General features: G+C 39.4%; 1 protein-coding gene across 1 annotated transcript in view; it reads right to left on the minus strand.

Moving 5' to 3' along the window:
- Dab1 (DAB adaptor protein 1) overlaps nucleotides 1-21636 on the minus strand; it is a 1102742-nt gene that overhangs the window by 1041195 nt on the left and 39911 nt on the right. The gene's annotated exons all lie outside the window — the stretch shown is intronic.

Raw genomic sequence — 21636 nt, forward strand, 5'->3', positions numbered from 1 at the left:
TCATGGTACACAATCCATTATGTTTCTGTGTTGGATTTTCCAATGCATTGAGAGCTTTGCATCGATATTCACAAGAACTATTGCTTTGTAACTTCGCTGTCCCTGCCTAGTATGATACCAGGTTAATATTGGCCTTGCAGGCTGAATAATCTGGGAAGTGTTTGTTCTTTTAGAATTTGGAAGAGTTTGTTAAACAAAACAAAACAGTCACATCCTCAGAAATTTTCAGTATTCAGCAAGAAAGTCCCCTAGACTCAGAAAACAATGATTTTTTCTTTCCTATTATAAACCTATTCACATTTTAATCTATTTGAATCAGTTTTATTGATTTGTATCTCTCTCTAGATGATTATCTTTTTCATCAATTGTCTAATTTAGTAGCATAACATCATGCATAGAATAAAGTCTAGCAAAAGTTTTATAAATTTTGCTGATATGAGTTTATTCTTTTAAAGAAGGTATGTTCCAAAGTAGTTGTTTACACCCATAATAGTAATGCCCCTATTGCACCAGAAGGCACATCTTGCCTATTGGATCATTATTGTAGCTTGCAGAATTTACAACTGAGTAAGATCGTTGATGTCTTTTCTTCTCCCAAAGTCTGTATCTCATTTCTGACATCATGAAAACTAGCCAGTAGGGAGGAAGCTTCTAGTTCATCTACTTAAGGTCATGTTGTCAAAATGTCTTCTAAATGCTCATGTTTATACCCCTAGATTTGCCCTGTACCCAACCACATCAGAGAAGCTTCCAACTGCAACAAGTGGCGGCTGAAGAAGGAACCCACAACTGCTCAGAATGCTGACAATAAGCGAACATGGAGTACACAGGTTCTAAATGGAAGAGCTGTATCACGCCTTCCAAGTTCAGACCACCACAGAAGGAAAGGTAGAAAGAATGTAAATGCTACATATGGGGAGATGTTTAGGGAAAATTTTCTGGCCATGAGAGCCTTTGTACTTATTGTACAACATACATGTATTCAGTGTACATGAACTCATTGCAACTGTGGTTTCCACTCAAGCCATATACAAGATCGAACTCATTAGTATTTTATTAAGGACAAGGGGTGGTCCATTTTGCCCCATCCCTCCCTGATGAATTATTGACATAAGGTTGTTGAGGAAGGGGTATCATTTTTTTATAGTAGTAATTGGTCATTGGCAATTGCTGCACTAAATAATTTTCCACTCAGAGTTGGGAAAGAAAGGCCAATTAAAACCAGTGGATCACACACATTAAGTAGGAGAGGACATGTTGTCAAGAAGTTTGGGGGGATGAGGGCAGGTAATGACTGGAGAATGAGAGGTGAAAATAATTAAAACTCATATAAATATATGAAACTGTCAAAGAATAGAAGTACAAAACAAAAAGAAATGTCTCTCTAGACTGATGCCTGCAAATTTTGATGTTCAATTTCATTTTCATCAATAAGAAATGTATTATACTATTCCTTGTGATTTATTGTGATTTATAGTTTAAAGGTGTATTCCCAAATTTCTTTCAGGTGTTTTCAATTTAAAGTGTATCATTGAAAAATACACTGTGTAAAATTTATATTATTTTCAACTTTGCAGGACCTAGTTTTCTCTTCTATCTCTACCCTAGAACTGTGCGTGCTTGGAGAGACTGTGGTTCTGATGGTGCTTATATAAGGATCCCTATGGATGGTCATGCTGATTAGTAGGGCTGTCCGTGTCATCTCTTTTCTGATTTCTGTTTGCTAGGTCAGTCAACTTAAAGAAGAAGAACTGTCCATCTTCATTATTAAATGACATGTATATGGATGCTACGACTTTACAAACATACAATGAGAAAAACATAGTAAGTAAAAAATATTTACTATTTCTTCCTAAACCTATCATAATCTCTACTAGTGTAGGTTTTGCCCTTACGTGAACAGATCTTCCCTAGTACTGACTAAGTGAGTTTCTAAGTTAGAGAATGAGAAGGACCTCATATATATGATATAAACCACCTTCTTCAATAGCAGTTTCCATTTTAAGATATAGATTTTTAAATCTAGCATGTTCCTTTTCTATCTCTAATCTCTGAATAGATCAGGTTAGACCAGTGGTTCTCAACCTTCCTAATGCTGCGACCCTTTAATACAGTTTCTCATCTTGTTGTGACCCTCAATCATAAAATTATTTTCATTGTTACTTCACAACTGTAATCTTGCTACTATTATGAATCGTAACGTGAATACCTGATGTGTAAGATGGTCTTAGGCAACCCTTGTGAAAAGGTCATTTGACCCCCTATGGGGTCACAACCCACAGGTTGAGAACTGCTGGGTTAGATGTTCTGTAAAGAATAGATTCTAATAACTAGGACTAGAAGCCCAAGTGTGAATTCTGTAAACTATCTACAGTTAGATCATCACACCCACTCTGTAGTTTCTAGGTTTATAATGACAAGTGAAAAGAAAAAGTTGGAGGTCTCAGATCCCCATGCCTAACATCAAACATAGAAAATCCAAGCGGTACTAACCATTAGAAATGATAGGTTACAAAAAGACAATACTCTGTCCTTTAATCCAATTTGATGCTTGTCCTGCTGTCTGTAACAAGAATTCTAAGAAATGACTAGTTGTTCACAGCAGGCATTCTGGGGAGCTATGTTCTGAGGAAGGCCAGGTTTTCTCTGGCCAGCAGATGTTTTGTTATTTGATATTTAAAAATAAGGCAAAGGTGTCCTTTATCATTATGCATAATGGGTCTCAAAGAATAAATGAAAACCCTTTTACTATAATTCAGAATGCATTTTGCTTTTCTGAAAGTTACAATGGTAGAGCTCTTAAAAGCCAAGGCATGGGGACAAATATAAGAGAATAGTAAGGCTGAGTTTGTGTCTATGGGAACAGACAGAGACTGGTCATGTTTAGCATGAAGAAGAGCAGATGGAACCCAACTGGCCTATTATAAAAAAAAAAAAAAAAAAAAAAAAAAAAAATCAGATGGCCTCCTGTCTGGCTAAATGTCCCCTCACACATTAGCTCTCCTTTCTATTCCCTGGTGTAACCACTACTTGTTTGATAAGAAATTTCCAAATAACAAAATCTAGTCTTGGTCCAAGCCACCAGTCTCAAAGCAAACCTTCCCCATGGTCTACAAAATGAAGGGAGAGTGGGAGAGGAGAAGGGCGAAGAAAGGCCCATGGGTTTATGGTCTCATTAACTGCAGACATCTGAGGCTTTCAATAGTGGAGGAAATGCACAAATGAAACCCCAGGACTGTCTTTCTGATGCATCTATAAAGCTTCCAGCAAATCTATGCTGGGCACGCATCTCACTGCCCTGCCATGTGGCAGTCACCCAGACTGGCTCTTTCTAGCCTGAAGCTCTCCAAACAGCACAGGAATCTGGAATGCTTTCCTGATTGGACAACTGGCCTGGCTATAAGGTCCTGCTTCATGCTGACTTGTGAAGTCTACCGCAGCTCTTTGAAGGTTGTGAATCTCTGATGTGCGCTATGCTTCTGCCAATACTTTTGGCAAAGGGGCTTCACGCTGGAATTTTCAGTGGTGTCTAGACCCTCCGGCCTTATCAGTTGCTTTCCTCATTGCCCAACCACTAGTGGTACCCTCTTGGAAACTGGTCCAGTCTACAAAAAGAGAGAGAGAGAGAGAGAGAGAGAGAGAGAGAGAGAGAGAGAGAGAGAGAGAGAGAGAAGCCACTGTGTTGCAGGCATAGAAGAGATCTTGCTCCCTGGAGAATATGTTTAGAGAAGATTCTGTTCACTGGGCCAAGAGCCCAGGAACAGAGCCCAGTTGTTGCATTGAAGTTAAAAAGAAGCATGAAGTTGCCATACAACGAAAGGTTAGATGAATGGCAGAAACTTATCTCCAGTGACTTTTATTCCATTTTCAAGCATGTCATCACTGGGGTCTACAAAGTGGTCCCACAGGCAAAGACATCTACTGCCAAGCCTGGTAGCTTGTGTTCATTTCCCTGGGTTCGTATAGTAAGAAGAAAGAACCCATTCCCACAGAGCTCTTCTCTGAAATCTACATATTTGCTATGGCATGTGCATATGTCAAGTCATCACTAAATAAATAAGTAAGTAGATAAATATGATGCTTTAATGGAACTGGAAAGATGGTTCAGCAGTTAAAGGTGTTTGCTGTAACATTCTGTCCTCATCTGTGCGGGGCAGCTCACACCCATCTGGAACTCCAAGTCCAGCTTCAGAGGGTCCAACAGCCTCTTCTAACTTACACAGTCATTTACACACACACACACACACACACACACACACACACACACACACACACACACACCAAAACTACTACACATAAATATAACAACATTGGAGAAAATCTAGAAGAAAAAATAATTTTTTTCTATCCTGAAACAACACATAGTTAGGCACTTACATTAGCTCCTTGTTTCTTAAATAATGCCAAGTAACAAACTAGCCTACAACTTGATTAACTATTTAAATTATCTAGCTGGTTCTTTCTGGCTAAGTGTGGTTGGTCATCTTTATATGCCTGAAATGTCACTGGCTGTTGGAGAAGCTAGGTTGCCTTTGGCTGGCATGACTGGGCTAACTTCCTCCCTCTCTCTACCATGCTTCTCCAGAAGACTAGAACCAGTGGGTTTTGTGACCATGGTAGATACACAAAAGTCCTAGTGGAATGGGTCTGTTTGTATCACATGTGTTAAGACTTTACTTGCTAGGCATGCCTGGACCAGAGTGAGACAGTACTTCTGAGGTGCGCAGCAACTGAAGAGGAAAGGGTGATGATCAGAGCTCTTACTGCATGTAAATCTTAACCTTATAGATTATTAATGATGTGCAGAGAGATTAAGTTAACTGTCCTGCATCCAGACTTGGGAAACTATGGAAACAAAAGATTAACCTAGTTTAATCTGACTCCAAAACACTCCAATATTTCACTAAACACAAATGTACACATCTATATATCTGTATACATATGATTATATATACCTTTATATAATACACACTAACTTAATGCATGTATAGTCATAGATGTACAGAAAGATCTACTAGTATTGAAACATATAGATGTCATAATGTAATATATTCCCGTGTCCCACGTGTTAAGAGTTAGACATACGCATTAAGAGCTCACAAAATATTGTTCAAATACTAACGCTGGTAAAAATGAAAGCTTGTAAAACGAAACAAGTACAAAGAATGTGTGATGGAAACCATATTTGTCTGTCTTGCAAACCTAAAATATCTAATTAAGCTTATAACATTAGCTAAACCTAAATGATCCAGCACATGGCTTTTTATAGGGAAATTTGCTGGAAAATAGAGTCAGTGCATGACTTTTTGACAGAAGTTCTGTTCCTGTTCCGTATTGATGTTGAAACCAGACCATTTCTAGGGACTGAAGAGTTGGCTCCATGGTTAAGAGTACTGGCTGCCCTTCTAAGGGACTGGGGTTTGATTCTCAGCACCCTATGGTGTCTCCTTACTGTCTGCAACTCCAGTTTCAGGTATCTGACACCCTCTTCTGACCACTCAAGGAACACACATGCATGTGGTGCACAGACATGCATTCAGTCAAAACACCCATACACTAAACTAAAATAATTAAAAAATTAAAACTTACAATTACTTCACATGTAAGAATTCTCCACAAGCAAAAAGAAAAGAAAATAAGTCTTCAGGTATTGTTTACTGATTCCATGAACATTCAACTTAAAAGCACACATTCACAAAAATGAATATATCTTTCTATTCTGAGTGGAGTTCAGTCTGAGTCCTTAAGGTCTTTATAAAACCAAGATGCCATGTTTATATTTATAAAGCTGATTGTTCAGTGCATTGCAGATGAACACTGGAATATCCAGCCATCTCAAACTTTTAAATAACTATTCCAATTCAGAAATAACAGGCAAGTCATGAATTATTTGCTTACTATTTACTTATTTATTTTATTTGTTGTTGTTTGTATATTTGTATGAAAAATCAAGTTAGTAACACGTGTTTCCCACCTTATTTTCTGAAACAGGATCTCCCCCTGAACCTGAAACCTACTAATTCAATTAGATTGACTGGCCAGTGAGTCCTTGGGACAACCCCCCCCCCCCCCGCCCTCCCTGAGATGGCATTATGCACACAGGATGTATCCAAGTTTTCAATATGTGATACTAGGGGGTCAAGCTCAGGTGCTCATGCTTGCATGGCATACACTTTAATAGCTGAGCTATCTCCGCAGCCTAAGCCATAGTATTTTTAATAGCTGTCAGTTATTATCTATAGTTATACATTTTATAAACATATTTGCATACAAGAACATCATATGGTTTGAACATATCCACTCCTCACACTCCTCTTTCTATTCCTATTATTCTCATTCATCCCACAGTCTCATTTCTACATCCACTTCCTGTTTAGCTATATGACTGAACATTTCTATATAAAACCCCAAGATCCACCAGTCAGAGTCTGCGGTATTATGCTTCATATGGGGCTCTCCAGTTACATTGATTTTCTTGCAAATGACATAATTTTGATCTTCTTTGTGACTGAATAAAATTCTGTTGTATATTTATCCCTCATTTTCTTTATCTATTCGTCTGTAGAGGGACCCCTAGAGTGATTCTATAACTTGGTTATTATGGCTGATGCTGCAGTACACCCTGATGTGAGATGTCACTGTGAAATGACAGCTCAGCAGTCTTTGACTACATACCCTGAAATGGTAGAGCTGGGTCATGTAAGAGTTTTATTTTTTAGCTTTTCTAGAACTTACTGATTTCCCTAGTTGTTAGGCCACTTTACCTTTCTCTGGGGTCTTAATAATAATCTGAAACTTATACGATTATATCATGAATAGGTTAAAAGTGATAACAGCAGTTCTATATACCTGCCACTCTCAGAAAACTAGGCAAGGGGAGGGGTAGTTCACAGGGCTATGTTTTGTTTTCCATTATAAACGTAAGTATGATCAAAGCTGAAGGGAGCTAAGCCTTCAGTAAATGGAAGTTTGTGTACCTGAATTTCATGGGTCTTGAATGTTCCACAAGGGAACCAAGCACAGCAAAAGTATTTATACATTAGGACCACTAATCAGGGTTTAATTAGCCTTATAATTAGAAGGGTAAACAGAAGTACAATTCCCAAATTGCTCATTGTTTTCTCTCTCATGTCTATGGAGCACTTTTTTATTTGCCTTGGTACCCCCAGCAGTTCAGCATAAAATTAATCATTCAATGTGTTAACCATTGAAAGGACTGCTTACTTGCCTCTCCCACAAAATCCTGCTTTATCATATTTGGGTAATTATTATGTCTGAAGATATCAGCCATAAGCTTGTTCAGCTCTGTGACTGTTGCTGAAAAAGGAAAGCGAAGGTTTCATTTTGATCCTCCCCATGGGTTGCTCCAGTGCGAAATAGCTGTATAAAATCAGGCGACATGCTGGTACTTCGGTTGCTTGTTTCTGGTGCTCTCTTATACTAACTTCAGAAAAGGCTTAAATGCCATTCTCTTTAATTTACACATGATGGCACTGGCACACTGAGAAGTGGCTCACCCAAAGGTCATGCTACCTAGAACAAGCATCGCTGAGCATGATATCCAGATCACCCATTACTATGAGAGCAGAGTTTGTACCTCATATGCATCACTGGACATCTCATGTGCATCACTAGACATCTCTTGTGCTTTACTGGGCATGTGCTTGGATTTATCTGTCTCTGGACCCTTCGTCCATGGCCTTCACATCAGCCATCTAGTAATGCCCAACTCAGTGACTTCTGGCCTTGTCAATGTTTCACCTCCTGCTGAGGCATAAGACATGACAGGGTCTATTTCACACCAGGTGTTTACAATCCAGAAGTGCAGAGGAATTGCTCCTCCATGGGTTAAGCCTTTAGCATAGGCAGGTGCAAACTAGCAGATAACTCTCCTTCTTCCCATTCTTACCTGATACCCAGTCTTATCATCCCGAGATGCTCTGGTTCAATAGGCCACTGGATAAGACTGTGGAAAATCATTTCACATGGTGTTATGTGATAACAAGCACAAGGATATTTCCTCATCCTGCCTCTCCTTGCCTTTCACTCATTTCAGCCCCTGGCACCTGTCCAGTGTTCTAGTGCCCAATACAGTAGTAGATATAAATTGTTGCCTGAGGGTCCATTTTCTGGGACACAGGCCACTTTTCCTGGATGAGACTGTCTAAGAGAGGAGTGGGTTCTTTGTTTATTTGTTTGTTTTTGTTTCTTTATTACAGCCCTTTAGTCACCCTACAGTCTGATGGCAAGCCTATCTAGAATACAAACCTGTGTTTGCTCACAGGGCAAGAAAAAGAGACATGGTGCCATGCTGGACCAAGATGGAGACAGAAACCCACACTGGCTACAAAATGGAATGCTGAATGGTTTCTTACACCTTAGTATACCCACTCCGATAAAGTGAACCATCCCTTCTGCCTATCTGGGCATAGGAATAGCTGGTTTGTGCTGCAAGGACATGTGATATAATACAGATGGCACTTCTTAAGTTTTTGTCCACAGCTGTCAAGTCTACTGCCTGGTGTTGGTCACAATTTTGCACATATTCTTTCTCTCTCCTATTCTCTATTTCTTTTTTTCTTCCCTACATTTTTTATGCACTTAATTCCAAAGAGCCTGGTGACTTATCTATTGTGTCCTATTGAGAAAATTCTAGCCTAAAAATAAAATAAAATATAGTGCTATCTACCCCCCCCCCCACACACACACACAACATGTCCAGGGGGCAGAGACCTCTGGTGTTTGGTTATAGCTTGTTTCACCCTGGGTGTCATAGTTTTAAAGGGGTTTAAGAGGGACACCCCAGACAAAGATCTTTAGAATCACTATAAATAGCACATCAGCAAGATCATGAGACAAAAGAGAAGTGCAGCCAGTATAATTAGCTCACTGAGCAAGTTCGCTGTTCTGGGGCTGAAGATGGCTTTTTCAGCTGATCAGTCTGTGCAATGGGAAGGAAAAAAACTAACTTCCTCCACAGGCTGGGCATGGGCATGGGCATGGGCATGGAGACCCCTAGTCCCAGCCCTGCTAGACTTCAGCACCTTGCCCAAGCTGTCAACATTAGACCATCAAGGAGATTTTTGAAACCAGGAGATTATTTGAGAGAGAAACCAAAGCCTGAGGCCAGAAAGCAAACAGAAATCTGGAGCATATGGAAGACAAAACCTGACGCATGCCAGTGGGAATGAAGAGAGACTGTCCTATCCAGAGAGCCAGAGTTTTTTTCCAAATGACAGTGATCATGGATGGCCCTAACAGCTAAAATCTCTTGAGTACCTTGTTTGACAGATTCAGCAGATTCAGGCCTTGCAAAAAATCGCTAAAGTGGATCTGTAATTAGGCCCATTTTACAAAGGAGCAAATTGAGGTTTAGAAAAATTAGATTTCTAGGATGTGCACATTTGAAAGCAATAGGATATTTTTCATTTTATTCAATATCAACCAAAACAAGGGAAGAAAGATGGTGAGGAGAATTTGATACCATCGAAATCCAGTAATTCCAACTGGAAAACTGCTCTCTGGGTACAAGCTGGGGACCAGAGTAAGAAGCAGGTCTGCCTGAGGCCACCAGTGTTGCCTAACAGTGAACCAGGGAGTGTGGGCCTTCTCAAGCCCAGGATGAGATCTTCAGAATGCTAGATTTTGCAGCTAAGGGGATGTCTCTCAACTGGTTCATCTCCCTGCACCCCTATTACACTGGAACATCAGTTCTGTGCATTTGGAAGCTAAAGCACTGACAGCCATCTGTGTCCCCTCTGCGTCCTGTCTATACTGTCCGAGAGAGCCTTGTGGAAAGAGACCATATCTCTGTAGACCATATCCTGGGTTCCAAGCACAGAGATTAACATTGCAGAAGGACTCAATAAAGCTTTAAAAGTGAATGGATAGTTTGATGGGCAAAGGAATGAATGAGTGAACTTGTAAATTCCTTTCATTCTCAAGAATCCACATGGGAGAAGGAGAGAGCTGACACCTACAAGTTGTACTTTGACTCCAGATGGCACATGGACACACACACACATACATACACACACGTGTGTGTGTGTGCATATTTTCATATATATACATATATATGTACATTGCATATATACATACAATTATAAAAATTAATTCTGTGATATGTGATTGTCTTAGAATAAATTCATCACCTCATTTAGTATTACACTTGCTTGTAACTTTGACAAATGAAGGGAAGTGAGAAATCTATTTGGTGATAAATACTTCAATATTTAATAAAAGGCATTGTTTACATTTTAAAAATGAAAACTAAGGACAGTACAGAGGAATATCGTGCCTCACACTACATTTGATTTTAACAGCTGGAGAGACTGTTGTTGCTGTTTTACAGATTATAGACCTCAGAAGACTAACACACAGCTAGAAAGTAGAGATTGCCCTTGGATTTTTCAACACATACTAAGCAATGGCAATAATAATAATCATAATAATCATAATAATAATAATTTATTATTATTCACAAATCAACTTGTTTGAGGTGGCTAGACTAATGCAAAAGGAGGGGCTTATTTTGGTTCTAGAGTGTCGGTTTTGGAAGGTGAAGAACCCTTCCAGAGGTGGGTAGTAGATGCCATGCAGAAATTGCTGCAGAGGGCAAGTGAGCTTCCTTGGGACAAGTCAGTGATCATAGGAAACATTCACTCGAGGTTAGGCCTGAGTTCCTTGACCTGATGAACCAGGGATGTGACCACAGGTTTCAATGCAAACCATAAAAAGGAAGGTCATAAACAAAAAATAGGTAATTTTATTATGAATGTAAAAATGGAGAACAGGTGATTAACCAGTTTATCTGAGCAAGACTTCAAAAATACCACATAAGAGAGATGATGATCTGTTTCTTGGTAAATACAAATTGTCATCAGCTAAGCAGAAGAAAGAACGTAGTACTATGTAGACTAGTTTGCTTAAACTTTATTAATGTATAACATGAGAAATACTGCTTTGAGGTTAAGTTGAACTTGTGGAGAGAAAGAAGATAGATGTTTAGTTAGGTATAGGTTCCAACAGAAGAGTCAATACTCCTGTTCTGATTTACTTTTGTGTCATGATTTTAATCTGAGTTTGAAGAGTATGTTTTGGTGGTGACTGTTTTTAGTGAATATGTAACTTGTGGCTATTGGGCAATCTTTTTTCCTACATAGAGAACTTTGTCTTAGTGGGTATAAAAGAGCCTAAAGAAAAATAAAGTTGTTGGAACTAGCTCATTGTAGTCTGCTGCATACACCAAATATGTATATTTGTGTATGTAAAATGGCTGAGCCTGCTTGTTGAAATTTTGTTTCATCCAATATGTTTGTCTGTCTGTATGTATATATGTATATGTATGGCATATGTAGATACATGTGTACATGTACGTGTATGTGTATATGTATATGTGAAGTTACTGGAGCTTGTTGGAACTTACTTTATACACCGTGTATGTGTGTGTGTGTGTGTGTGTGTGTGTGTATGTGTGTGTATTAAGTGTGTGTGTGTGTGCATGCATGCATGTGTGTGTGATTTTTCTGCTTTTTTTTTTTTTTTGCTGGTCTCCAAGAATTAAGTTTTGCTCTCTCAGTAGAAGTTTGCTGAGTGACTTTTCACTAACTCCATACTCGGCCCTCCTTGATTTATCCTTGTACAGAATGTAGCCTTTGACTAGTGGGTTCTTTGGAAACACATAGAGAGTGATTACAGTGGAATGTTGCAAATACAATTCATACAATGGAACAGTAGCCTTGAAGATAGCTGAAATAGTAGATTCTGTTATTTGTATTTTAATACAACTAAAATCTAAAAATAAATAGCTAGATGTGTACCAATTCATCTGCTATGCACACCATCACTTTAGGTTGTTCACCTTGTTTAATCCTCATAGCAAATCCTCATAGCACTTTCTCTATTTGTAAATGAGAAAACTGAACAAAAAAGAGATGAAATAACTCTGTCAAGTCACTTGAACTCAGAGCACAAACTGGAGATATCTGCTTCTAGCCATTGTAGGCAAAGAAGAAGAGATGAGCTAGTTCAATGTAAAAACTAACGTGCTGCTGTAGCAGAAGTGGAAGACTAGTCATCTGGACATTTCCCTCTCTAAACCTGCACAGATGTTAAACACATCACCATCGTCATTAAAACACAGAATCTGAAGAATGTGTTCTTAGTTTAATTTACTAACTAGACTTAAAGAGATTTTCCAGTTAAGGCAACCAATGTACACTCAAAGAACGGTATTTCTCTATTTAGGTAGAACCTTAGTCACCATCCTGGTTCTAGAACTGTTTGCTTGTATGATATTTCCTTTTGGCTCCTCTGATTCTACAAAATAAAAATGTTGTCTTAATCATGGTGATTGTAAGCATTAAATGAAATATCTCAATAAGAGCCATAGCCCATGCCTGGTTTAATAAAGTTTGTTTCCATGTCCTCCCCCTTTTAAAGTTGAGGAATAAAATTATCTTCTCAACTCCTCTTCTTCCTGAGGTAGCATGTTCCTCCTCTGCTGTGCATGAGCTTGACCCAGAGCTACACAGTAATAAATAAGTCAAAATGAGGGGACACAAAAGAAAGCCTCTCATTTCTGCCCCAAATGATGCCGACCAGCACTGCCAGTGCAGAAAAGCCACATCTGATTGTTCTATGGACCTTATTCCTACAGTCTTCCTTGACTCAAGCTAAATAAACTCACCTTTTCTCCCCATCCTAGGTAGCAGTCATCCTGTGGTGCCAACTGTGGTCATGCTACACATAAGAGGTCTAAAGATCTGCTGGAGCTGAATGAAATAAGGTCATGGTGGTGATGTGAATCCTGTGCTGATGGTTGCCCAAGCATATCCCAGAACACGGCTCACCTGTGCTCCAACTCTACACCTAGATCCTTTTCTACTCATGTTACTCGTCAGACCTCACATATTGCTGTGAATAATTCCCAGTGAAGGAGATGATCTGGTATGTGGTCACTGTTTCTTTGTCTTGTCTGTACTCCAGCTATTGAATATATTAAACAATAGTTACCACAGAGACGGAAGGCAGAAGCAAATGAATCTCCGTTGAGTTCAAAGCCAGCCTGGTCTACCCAGTGAGTTCTAGACTAGCCAGGGCTACATAGTGAGACCCCATCCCATCTCAAATATAGGTTATCACAGAAATTATAACTCTGATCCATAATTAGATCTTATCCTCAGAAAGCTTACATGCTCATAAGATAGACAGCCAAGCATAAGCAGAATTATACAGAGAAGAGGTTACAAGAGGAAAAGCAGGGGGTGAGGTGAGGGGAAGACATGAATGCATGCATCTTTGTATCTATCATGTATTACATGTTCAGATCAGAAGGCTCTGTATTTATTGGTTGAGCTCATAAAAGTAAAAGAAGAATAGAGATGTTGACAGTACAGAATCAACTTCTAAAAGAAAAATGAATAGCCTGAGAAGGTTCAGTGTTTGATATCAGAAATTCATTAATAGAATCCTGAGGTGGAAACATTGATACAAAGATACAGAAAGGAGAGCTTTGACAAGGATGGTAGTCTAACAAGAACAAAGGAGAGAGAGAGCAATCAGGGAAGAGGAAGGAACTGATCATGGACCAATGCTTCTATTATTTTATCCAGAGCTCTATGAATATTCTGGCCTTCAGCTCCCCCAAAATAGTAATGATTTTGAGGAAACACTGTCATAACTTATTCATTCATTTATTAATTCATTAATTTTTCTAAGCATGTGTTTCAGAGCCACGTGGTAGCAATAGCAAGGAGAAAGATACCAGTCCTGTGTTCAAATCATTCACTCTATGGAACACAACAAATAAAGACTAGCCATGACGTTAAGACCTAACACTTACTGACTGAGTGCTATGTAGTATGTACTAAGCACTAAGCTATGTTATTTTATTTAAAATTCACAATAGTCCCAGTGCAAACATTCATAGTATCTCTATTAAAAGCACCCACCTAAACTTAGAAACATCAGCAACTTACTTACATAGTAAAATCAAGATTCAAGATCAAACCTAGTAATTCTCTTAGCTGATATTGCTATTGTTCTAATGAAACACCATGACCAAAAGCATCTCGGGAGAAAAGGGTTTATTTGGCTTACACTTCCACATTGCTATTCATCATAGAAGGAAGTCAGGGTAGAAACGTGAAGGCAGGAGTTGGTGCAGAGGCCATGGAAGAGTGTTGCTTACCAGCCTTCAGAGCCTGCTCTCTTATAGAACCCAGGACCACAACCCAGGAATGGCACCACCCACAATGGGCTGAAGTCAATCCCATCAATCACTAATTAAGAAAGTGCCCTATAAGGCTTGCCTACTGCTTGATCTTGTGAAGACTTTTTTTTTTTTTTTTTTTAAATTTGAGGCCCCTTCCTCCCAGATGACTCTAGCTTGTGTCAAGTCAACATAAAACTATCCAACACACTCTTTGAGCATTTACTCTTAAGAATTATGAAACTTGGCCCTGAAACTGTAGTATGCTCTTTTTAAAGTTCTAGACAAAGTGAATGAACAAAGCCATGAACAGTTATTTCAACCAGGTGTTGGGGCATATTATACCAAAGGTTCTTAGAGGAACGCAGAAAAACTGTAAAAAGACATAGATAGCTGTTCAAGGATCAGATGGGACCAAGATGTGGGAAGTATATCCCAGACACAGGTAGGAGTCTGTCAAAAGGGAGGGAGTAAAAAATCCTGTATGCTCAGAACTAAAGGAAATTTGATGATGTTGGAGCATTAGGTGTAAGAATAGATCATGGAAGGAAATGGCTGAAGATGCAGGGCTATTATCAAGAAGGTGTCTATACTCTGCCATGCTATATAATTTGGGTTTTTTTTTACAAGTGTTGGCAACTTCTGAAATATCTGGGGGACAGCAAGATGGCAAATGCATGTGAAACATCTCTAGGCCCTATGTTGTTAGACAACCACAGGCCCCAAACAGTCTAAAAGACCAGTTAGTTTGAAGTGTAACATATTTTATGTGGCAAAGAAATTTCTTTTACCTTCTGAGATTACAGCTGAATTAAACACTTTCCAAGATCCTTTTAGGCAAGCCCACAAGGATTGATGTGAATGAAATGGAGAAAGGAATGATGGGCATTACTTCTGGGTCCAGCCCATGGTGTTCCCAGAGATGTTTATCAATTCCCTATATTCCAGTCTTATGCAGAAGAATTCTGCTTCTTCATGATGGAGTCACACAGACCTCATACCTGGCTGGCTCTGTGGAACTTAGACTTTTCATCGTACATTGATCTACCACAGGAATGAAAAGATATCACTACACTAAGCCACAGGGACCCTCATAAGGTCTACTGGAATTGAGATAGACCAGCAGATAAATATCACAAGTGCCCAGAAAATAAAATAAACCACATCAACCAAATTACATCTTGGACCTCGGAATCTCCTTTTTTCCTGATCTTAGAGGAGCATACAGCCATTTAAGTATCTTCTACGGGCAAAATACGAACATACAGGAAAGGCATAATCAAGATTCTAATAAAATTCAAAACTGCATTTGAATTCTACTTTTTTCTTAACTTCTACTTAACAGCTTCTGAGAGAATAATTGTCTGGCAAAATCTCACTTAGAAATTAAACCCCAGGCATAATGTTAGCTCAACCCCAGCGCATTAATGCCGCTTTGTACTTGAAAGCTGTAAATGTAAGTCTGATCCCATCCTCACGAGTTTGATTGAGATTCCCAAGTACCGTAGTTCACACTGCATCATATTTTCAGTTCCAATGCTACCAGCCATAAAGTGACTGTTCAAAAAAGGATCTGTCAGCTTCATTGCATGGTAGACAGGACTAATCAGCGGTGTCAACATGTCACCGAATCCTCTGTTCTTCTTGATAGAGGAAGTGGTGAGAGACTCCTTCCAGGGGCGAGCAATGCAGATGAGAGGCAGCTGTCCTAATACTCAAAGGAAGCAGCATTTCCCATGAGGAACTCAAAGCTACTTCCTACAGTAAATAGTGGGCATTCAGTAATCTTTACAAACAATCTAAGGGCAACTATACAGCCTCGGGAGAGACCTAGTTAGAAGAGTATTAAGGTGTACAACCAGAAGACACAGGCTCAACTCTTAGTCATATGGTACGGATTCCTGTCTTTACTCACAGTGTGCCTGCCAGTCACTGTCCTGGGTGGTATAGGAGTAAAAGAGAGTAAGGCTAGTTCAAGGCAGGAAGGCTGCTTCACTGTGGCTACTGGTTGTATACTTTGGATGAATCCTTTAACCTCTTTGGGCATTGGGTTTGCAATCAAGGTCATAATGTTGTTTTGACTGCCCAATGACTTTCTTCTCATATTCTCCTCTTGTTGTATATTCTCATCCTTGTATATCCTTGTATATTCTCAGTCATTCACTTCTGGAAGAACTGACTCAAGCAGGACGTGTAGCTCAACGTATGGGGGGATTTCCATGTCTTTGTTTACCATGATTAAGCAAGAGTGACTGTAGAACAAATCCGGGAAAAGACAAGATACTAATCTTCAGTATTAGAAAGGAACTTAAAAAATTAATTTCTGTAGTTCGTTAAACTTAGAGCTTACAAGCTGGAACAGCAGACATATTGATCCTAATTGGATATTTGGGAAAGAAGCCAATCCAAAGAAGAGTCAAGCCAGGAATGCAGGGAAGCCTGGTTCTCGTGGTGTCTCCTGGAGTCCTGGTTTGAGCATACAGGGCAACTTCCAGGCTAAGAGTTACATGAACCTTTCATTTCTAACTTGGGTACAAGTCAGTGGGAGCTGGGGTTTGAATACTTTCAGTAAAGAGTCTCTGCATCAATGTTCTCCCTTTTGTGATCTGATGGGGACAATGTGCAACTTGCATTGACTTATTTTTATTAAACAATGCCTTTATTTATTCCTTGAAAGTTTGCTACATTGATACCATGTATTTTGATCCTAGCCACACTTTACTACTTCCCTCCACTCCCCTTTGGTGCCTCTCACCCTGTCTGTTTCCCAGTTTCATGTCACTGTTCTGTTATTAATGAACTAATAGTGCCTTGGATCCAACTAGTGCTATCTACATGCACATATCTATGGTAGAATCCATTGGAGGAAAGGCAGTGTCTCCAAAGAAGAGGGACCCACCTTAGAAGCCATTCACAGCCAGTAGGTGCTCAGTTTCATCAGTCCCACAAATGTGACTGCATTAACCTTGTGTGGTAACCACAACTGCTGTGATTTGAAGTGTGCAATCGCCATGCCACGCCCAGGAGTCAGTATCTCACACCCCTCCTTCCCATCCACCAGCTCCTACATTCTTTCCACCTCTGCAATCTTGCCCCAGCCTTGGATGGGTATGTTGATATACACAATGTGTGCCTAACTAGGCACTCAGAGTTACTTATACTCAGTAGTTTATTCAGTTACAAGTCATTACTGGCTTCAAAAGGAGCTTCTCGGGGGCTGGAGAGATGGCTTAGTGGTTAAGTGTACGTCATGATCTCCTAAGTTCAGCTCCCAACACCATGTAGGGAAGCTCAAAACTGCATATATATAACCCTAGCTCAAGGGAGATACAACTCCTTTCTTGGCCTCCATGTGCACCTGTAGTCCCATGTGCATGCACACCACAAGACACACACAATACACAGATACACTCACATATACCTAAGTAAATAGTTTTGGAAAGAAGCTTCCCTGAAGTTGAGAAAAACACACATTTATGAGTTTAAACATAAATATTTAGGATGCAATTTGACAGCATGAGCATTACAGTAGGTTTCCTCACAGGCTCATGATCTCCCCCTGTCATGGGCTTTTCACCAGCTTCACAGTACCAAGCATGAACTCTCTCCTGTAAAATAAGCTGTATGTCCAATAAGAAATCAATTGGTCACCACCATAACTTTTATGCCACGATTGAATCTGTGGGTAGATTAGTGTATGATCTGCCTAATTTGAGACTCTTGTAAGATGGTTGGTCTTTGTTAACCATCTACCCCTTGGCTATTTCAGTTACTTCTCTGTGTTTTCGTTTTCTTTCTAAAACTATAACAGAACCAGTTGTAGAGTTATTTTGAGGAGCAAATGAGTTCAAGTACTGCTTGTTCTTAGACTATGGACACATGTCTTTTAAATATTCACTACAATGCTGCTACTACTACAACCTAGAATACATTTTTAAATTATATGGGACAAAATCTAATGATATTGTTATCTAGAAGGCACTTACTAATCAGTATTACCTTTTCAAGCCCTAAGTTCACCTCCTTTCATTAATCAAGACTGATAGATATAACCCACAATCTTGAAGATTCAGTGTTATATCCAGTTCATGTCTCATGATATAAAATAAGTTGATGAGATGGGAGACCTTTACTCCATTCTATCATGGGGGATCCAGGTTTTCTCTATCCTGTGGTTCTGCCTTCTTCTGGATCCTCAAAATGGCATTCATTCATGCAAGTAGCAATGAAAAAAAGCAAGAGTTAAAACACAGTTCCTTATGGGACAGTCTCACTTACTCAGGACTAGCCATTGGCCAGAACTCAGACACACAGCCATATAAGAAGAGTCTGACAAATGAAGTTGATCTCTGACTGGTGGTGCAGGAGAAGAAACAGTGGTGAACACCAGAAATTCCTACCACATATTTAAAGGGTTAGGGGGAATGAGACTAGCTCAGGTACAAGAAGAATGCCATTGAGATGAAGAGACTTTGGAGAATGTCAAACCCAACCAGCTCCCCACAAGGTCAGTTAGATATATATTGGCAGTAAGCCTACTTCTAACTTCTAGGAGGTCCTTTTGTTCATACTAACCTCAGCTAAAGTGTCCTCTCCAAGTCTGATGAGCTATCACCTCGTCATTCATTGCTTTAGCTAGCTGTTTGCCTTTGGAAGATAATTTACTGCTCCTTTACAGTGATTTTCTGCCCACAGACTTTTATTGCCTTGTGCCATCTGTCTCCTTTCATAAGAGCTGGCTTTGAAGGTGAGAAGACTAGGCTGGTGTGTTTATTCTTACAAAGTTACAGCCACAGACTGCAAAGCAAGGTAAAATGCTGACAGGGTGGTGGAACACTTGGCCTATCTGGAACTATTATTCTAATGAATTCTTTTAATGTATTCTTTTTGGTGACAGTTTATTCTACTACAATGAGTAAATGAGACATGCTTCTATTTAAGACATTAAGCATTTTATTAAAAAGCCAAGTTCCATTAACAGTTTTACACCCATATTACCAGACAAAAGTCTTAGGAAACGAATAATCAGCCAAACTTAGAACAACAAACAGGAAGTTATAATTTAGAACTTTGCTTGTGGAGTTTATAACCAGCTTGGTTGGGTTTTTTTTTTTTTTTAACCAAGTTCATGAATTACAGAAATATCAACTACTATATGTGAATGACATATTCTATTCTGTTTTGTTTTGTTGTTGCTATTAATTCAGTTGTCACTTCTGAGAATGCAGGCAGCAAACTAGAAATGCTGCCCAACATGTGGCCTTTCCATATACTGAGTCTCTGGACATATTGATCTTTCTAAGTTTTTGTCTGTGCCTTGCTGAATACCAAAGGTCTATAAACAGAACTGATGAATAATTCAGCTGCCTCCCACCTCAGCACTCCTCACACCACGAGGAAAAAATATTAGGAAACACTGTCAAGGATGTCTATAATTCTAGAAGCTGACAAATGTATACTTAAGAGTAGATGAAGAACCCCAACTCTCAGGCTTTACAGAGAAGCCTGTTCAGTATTCTGAGCCCACACTATTAGCATCAATCTCTGGGGAGGCTGTTGAGAGACATGTGATTTCTTCTCAGAAGGCACCAGGACCTCCTAGCAGGGCATCACGTGGACTTTGATTAGTTATTAATCTCTGGCTTTCTTAGATTTCTCAATTTAAAGAATTCTCTAGGTTTCCTTGGGAAATTCAGATTTTCTCTATCTCAAAATCTTGGTTAAGTTGTAATTTAACTACCTATTTACTTTCTAGGTAAGCACTCCTGTTCTGCAATGACTCGTCACCCAGGTGACAAACCTGGGAAGAGAGACTGTGAGTAGAGTGCCCAGAGCATGGGTTACTATCCCCTCTAAGCAAGCTCCTCTGCTCTTGTCTGCCTCAGTTTACCCAACCATAGAATAAGGATGACAGTCTCACCAACCTCAGAGCATAGTTGTGGGGAACAACTTGATAAATGTAAGCACCTAACATAAGGCTTGCACACAGCAAGTGCTTTCTAAAATGTTAAAGAAAAAAACACAATTTAGAGATGAGATCACAGTACTCAAGGGACATTCAAGGCTGTACCCTGTTGTCATATATTTATCACTAGTTATAAATCAAATGGCTCTCCCAGAGTTAAAAGTTATTGTCCTTCTGTGAGCACCTACCCTGCCCTTTACAATGAAGGTATCACTGGCATTCTCCAGTCTCTTACGGACTATGGTTGCTGTAGTCAATTCAAGGGAAAGCAACATGTTTGGCATCATCCTCCTATGGCGTGGCGCTGTTCAGCTTTGTTCTTATTGAAGCTGTGCTGGTTACTGATTAGTTTATCCTCCAGAGCCCAGAAGAAACAACACTCCATTTATTCTTGACATAGATTCTTATACCTAGGGAGTAAGGATTATAATAATATCTGCCAATCCCAAATTTGCAAGTGTGTGAGGATCAAATGAGTTAATAGATGTGGATGCGTTCTCTTAGAAAGCACCAGAAGCACCAGGAATTACTATCATTTGCACATGCTAATTATGCCACATATTATTCTATAACAATAAAAATCACCTGCTCAATTGGACTTCTTGGTGGTTGATGTGTGTAATTTAGACTATAGGGGCCCTCAGGAACAATGTGCAGGACATATTCCTCTAAATCAGTCTCCCAGGGTGGATTATGTATCTGCATTAAAAAAACAAAACCATGTTGCATTCAGTCCAACCATTTCCTCTTAACATTCCTTAACCAATGGCTCAGTGGCATGTGGGTCAAACCAACAAGCAAACAATTTGGACAAACCCACCATACAACATTTGTTTCTCAAAAACAAAAATGAGAAATAGTTATTGAATATTCTGCACAGGGAATTGTGTGGCATCTTGGATATTTGAACAGTGAAACTCAAGTCTGGAAGGTCCTGCTCTCAAGGGCTTACAGTGATAGTGGAACAAAAACAAAGAGAGATGGTACCGTTTAAGTGCAGCTCCACGTGAAACTCTGATAAAATACAGCCTCTTCTGTCATGTCAGAATGAGTTTTGTCACCTTCTGTTCTGTGATAATAAATTAGGAATGATTTTCTTTAACTGAGACTGGCTCTTAATGAAAATGCTGTAGCCACTGTGGCTTGGCATCTGGAATGTCTGGGACCTTCATGATCTTAGGCAATAACATGATGGGTCTGCATCAAGCCAAGCCAACAACCACACTGTTCCTTTGAAGACAGTTCTGGACTTACAGAATCCAGGGAAGCTTCCCCATTTTCACCTCACATACATAACCAGTTCTTTCCACGTGTACACATAACATGCATTCAGAAAACACCGACTTTCCTCTCTTCAGCTAGAAATTTTTCTATTCTGCTTTCACAGTGGTTCTGAAGTATGAGGGGTAAAAAAAAAAAAAAATCACTGGAGAACTTGTTAAACACAAAACACCTCCTT

The sequence above is a fragment of the Arvicanthis niloticus genome, chromosome 5 (genome assembly GCF_011762505.2).
Source record: "Arvicanthis niloticus isolate mArvNil1 chromosome 5, mArvNil1.pat.X, whole genome shotgun sequence".
NCBI lineage: Eukaryota > Metazoa > Chordata > Mammalia > Rodentia > Muridae > Arvicanthis > Arvicanthis niloticus.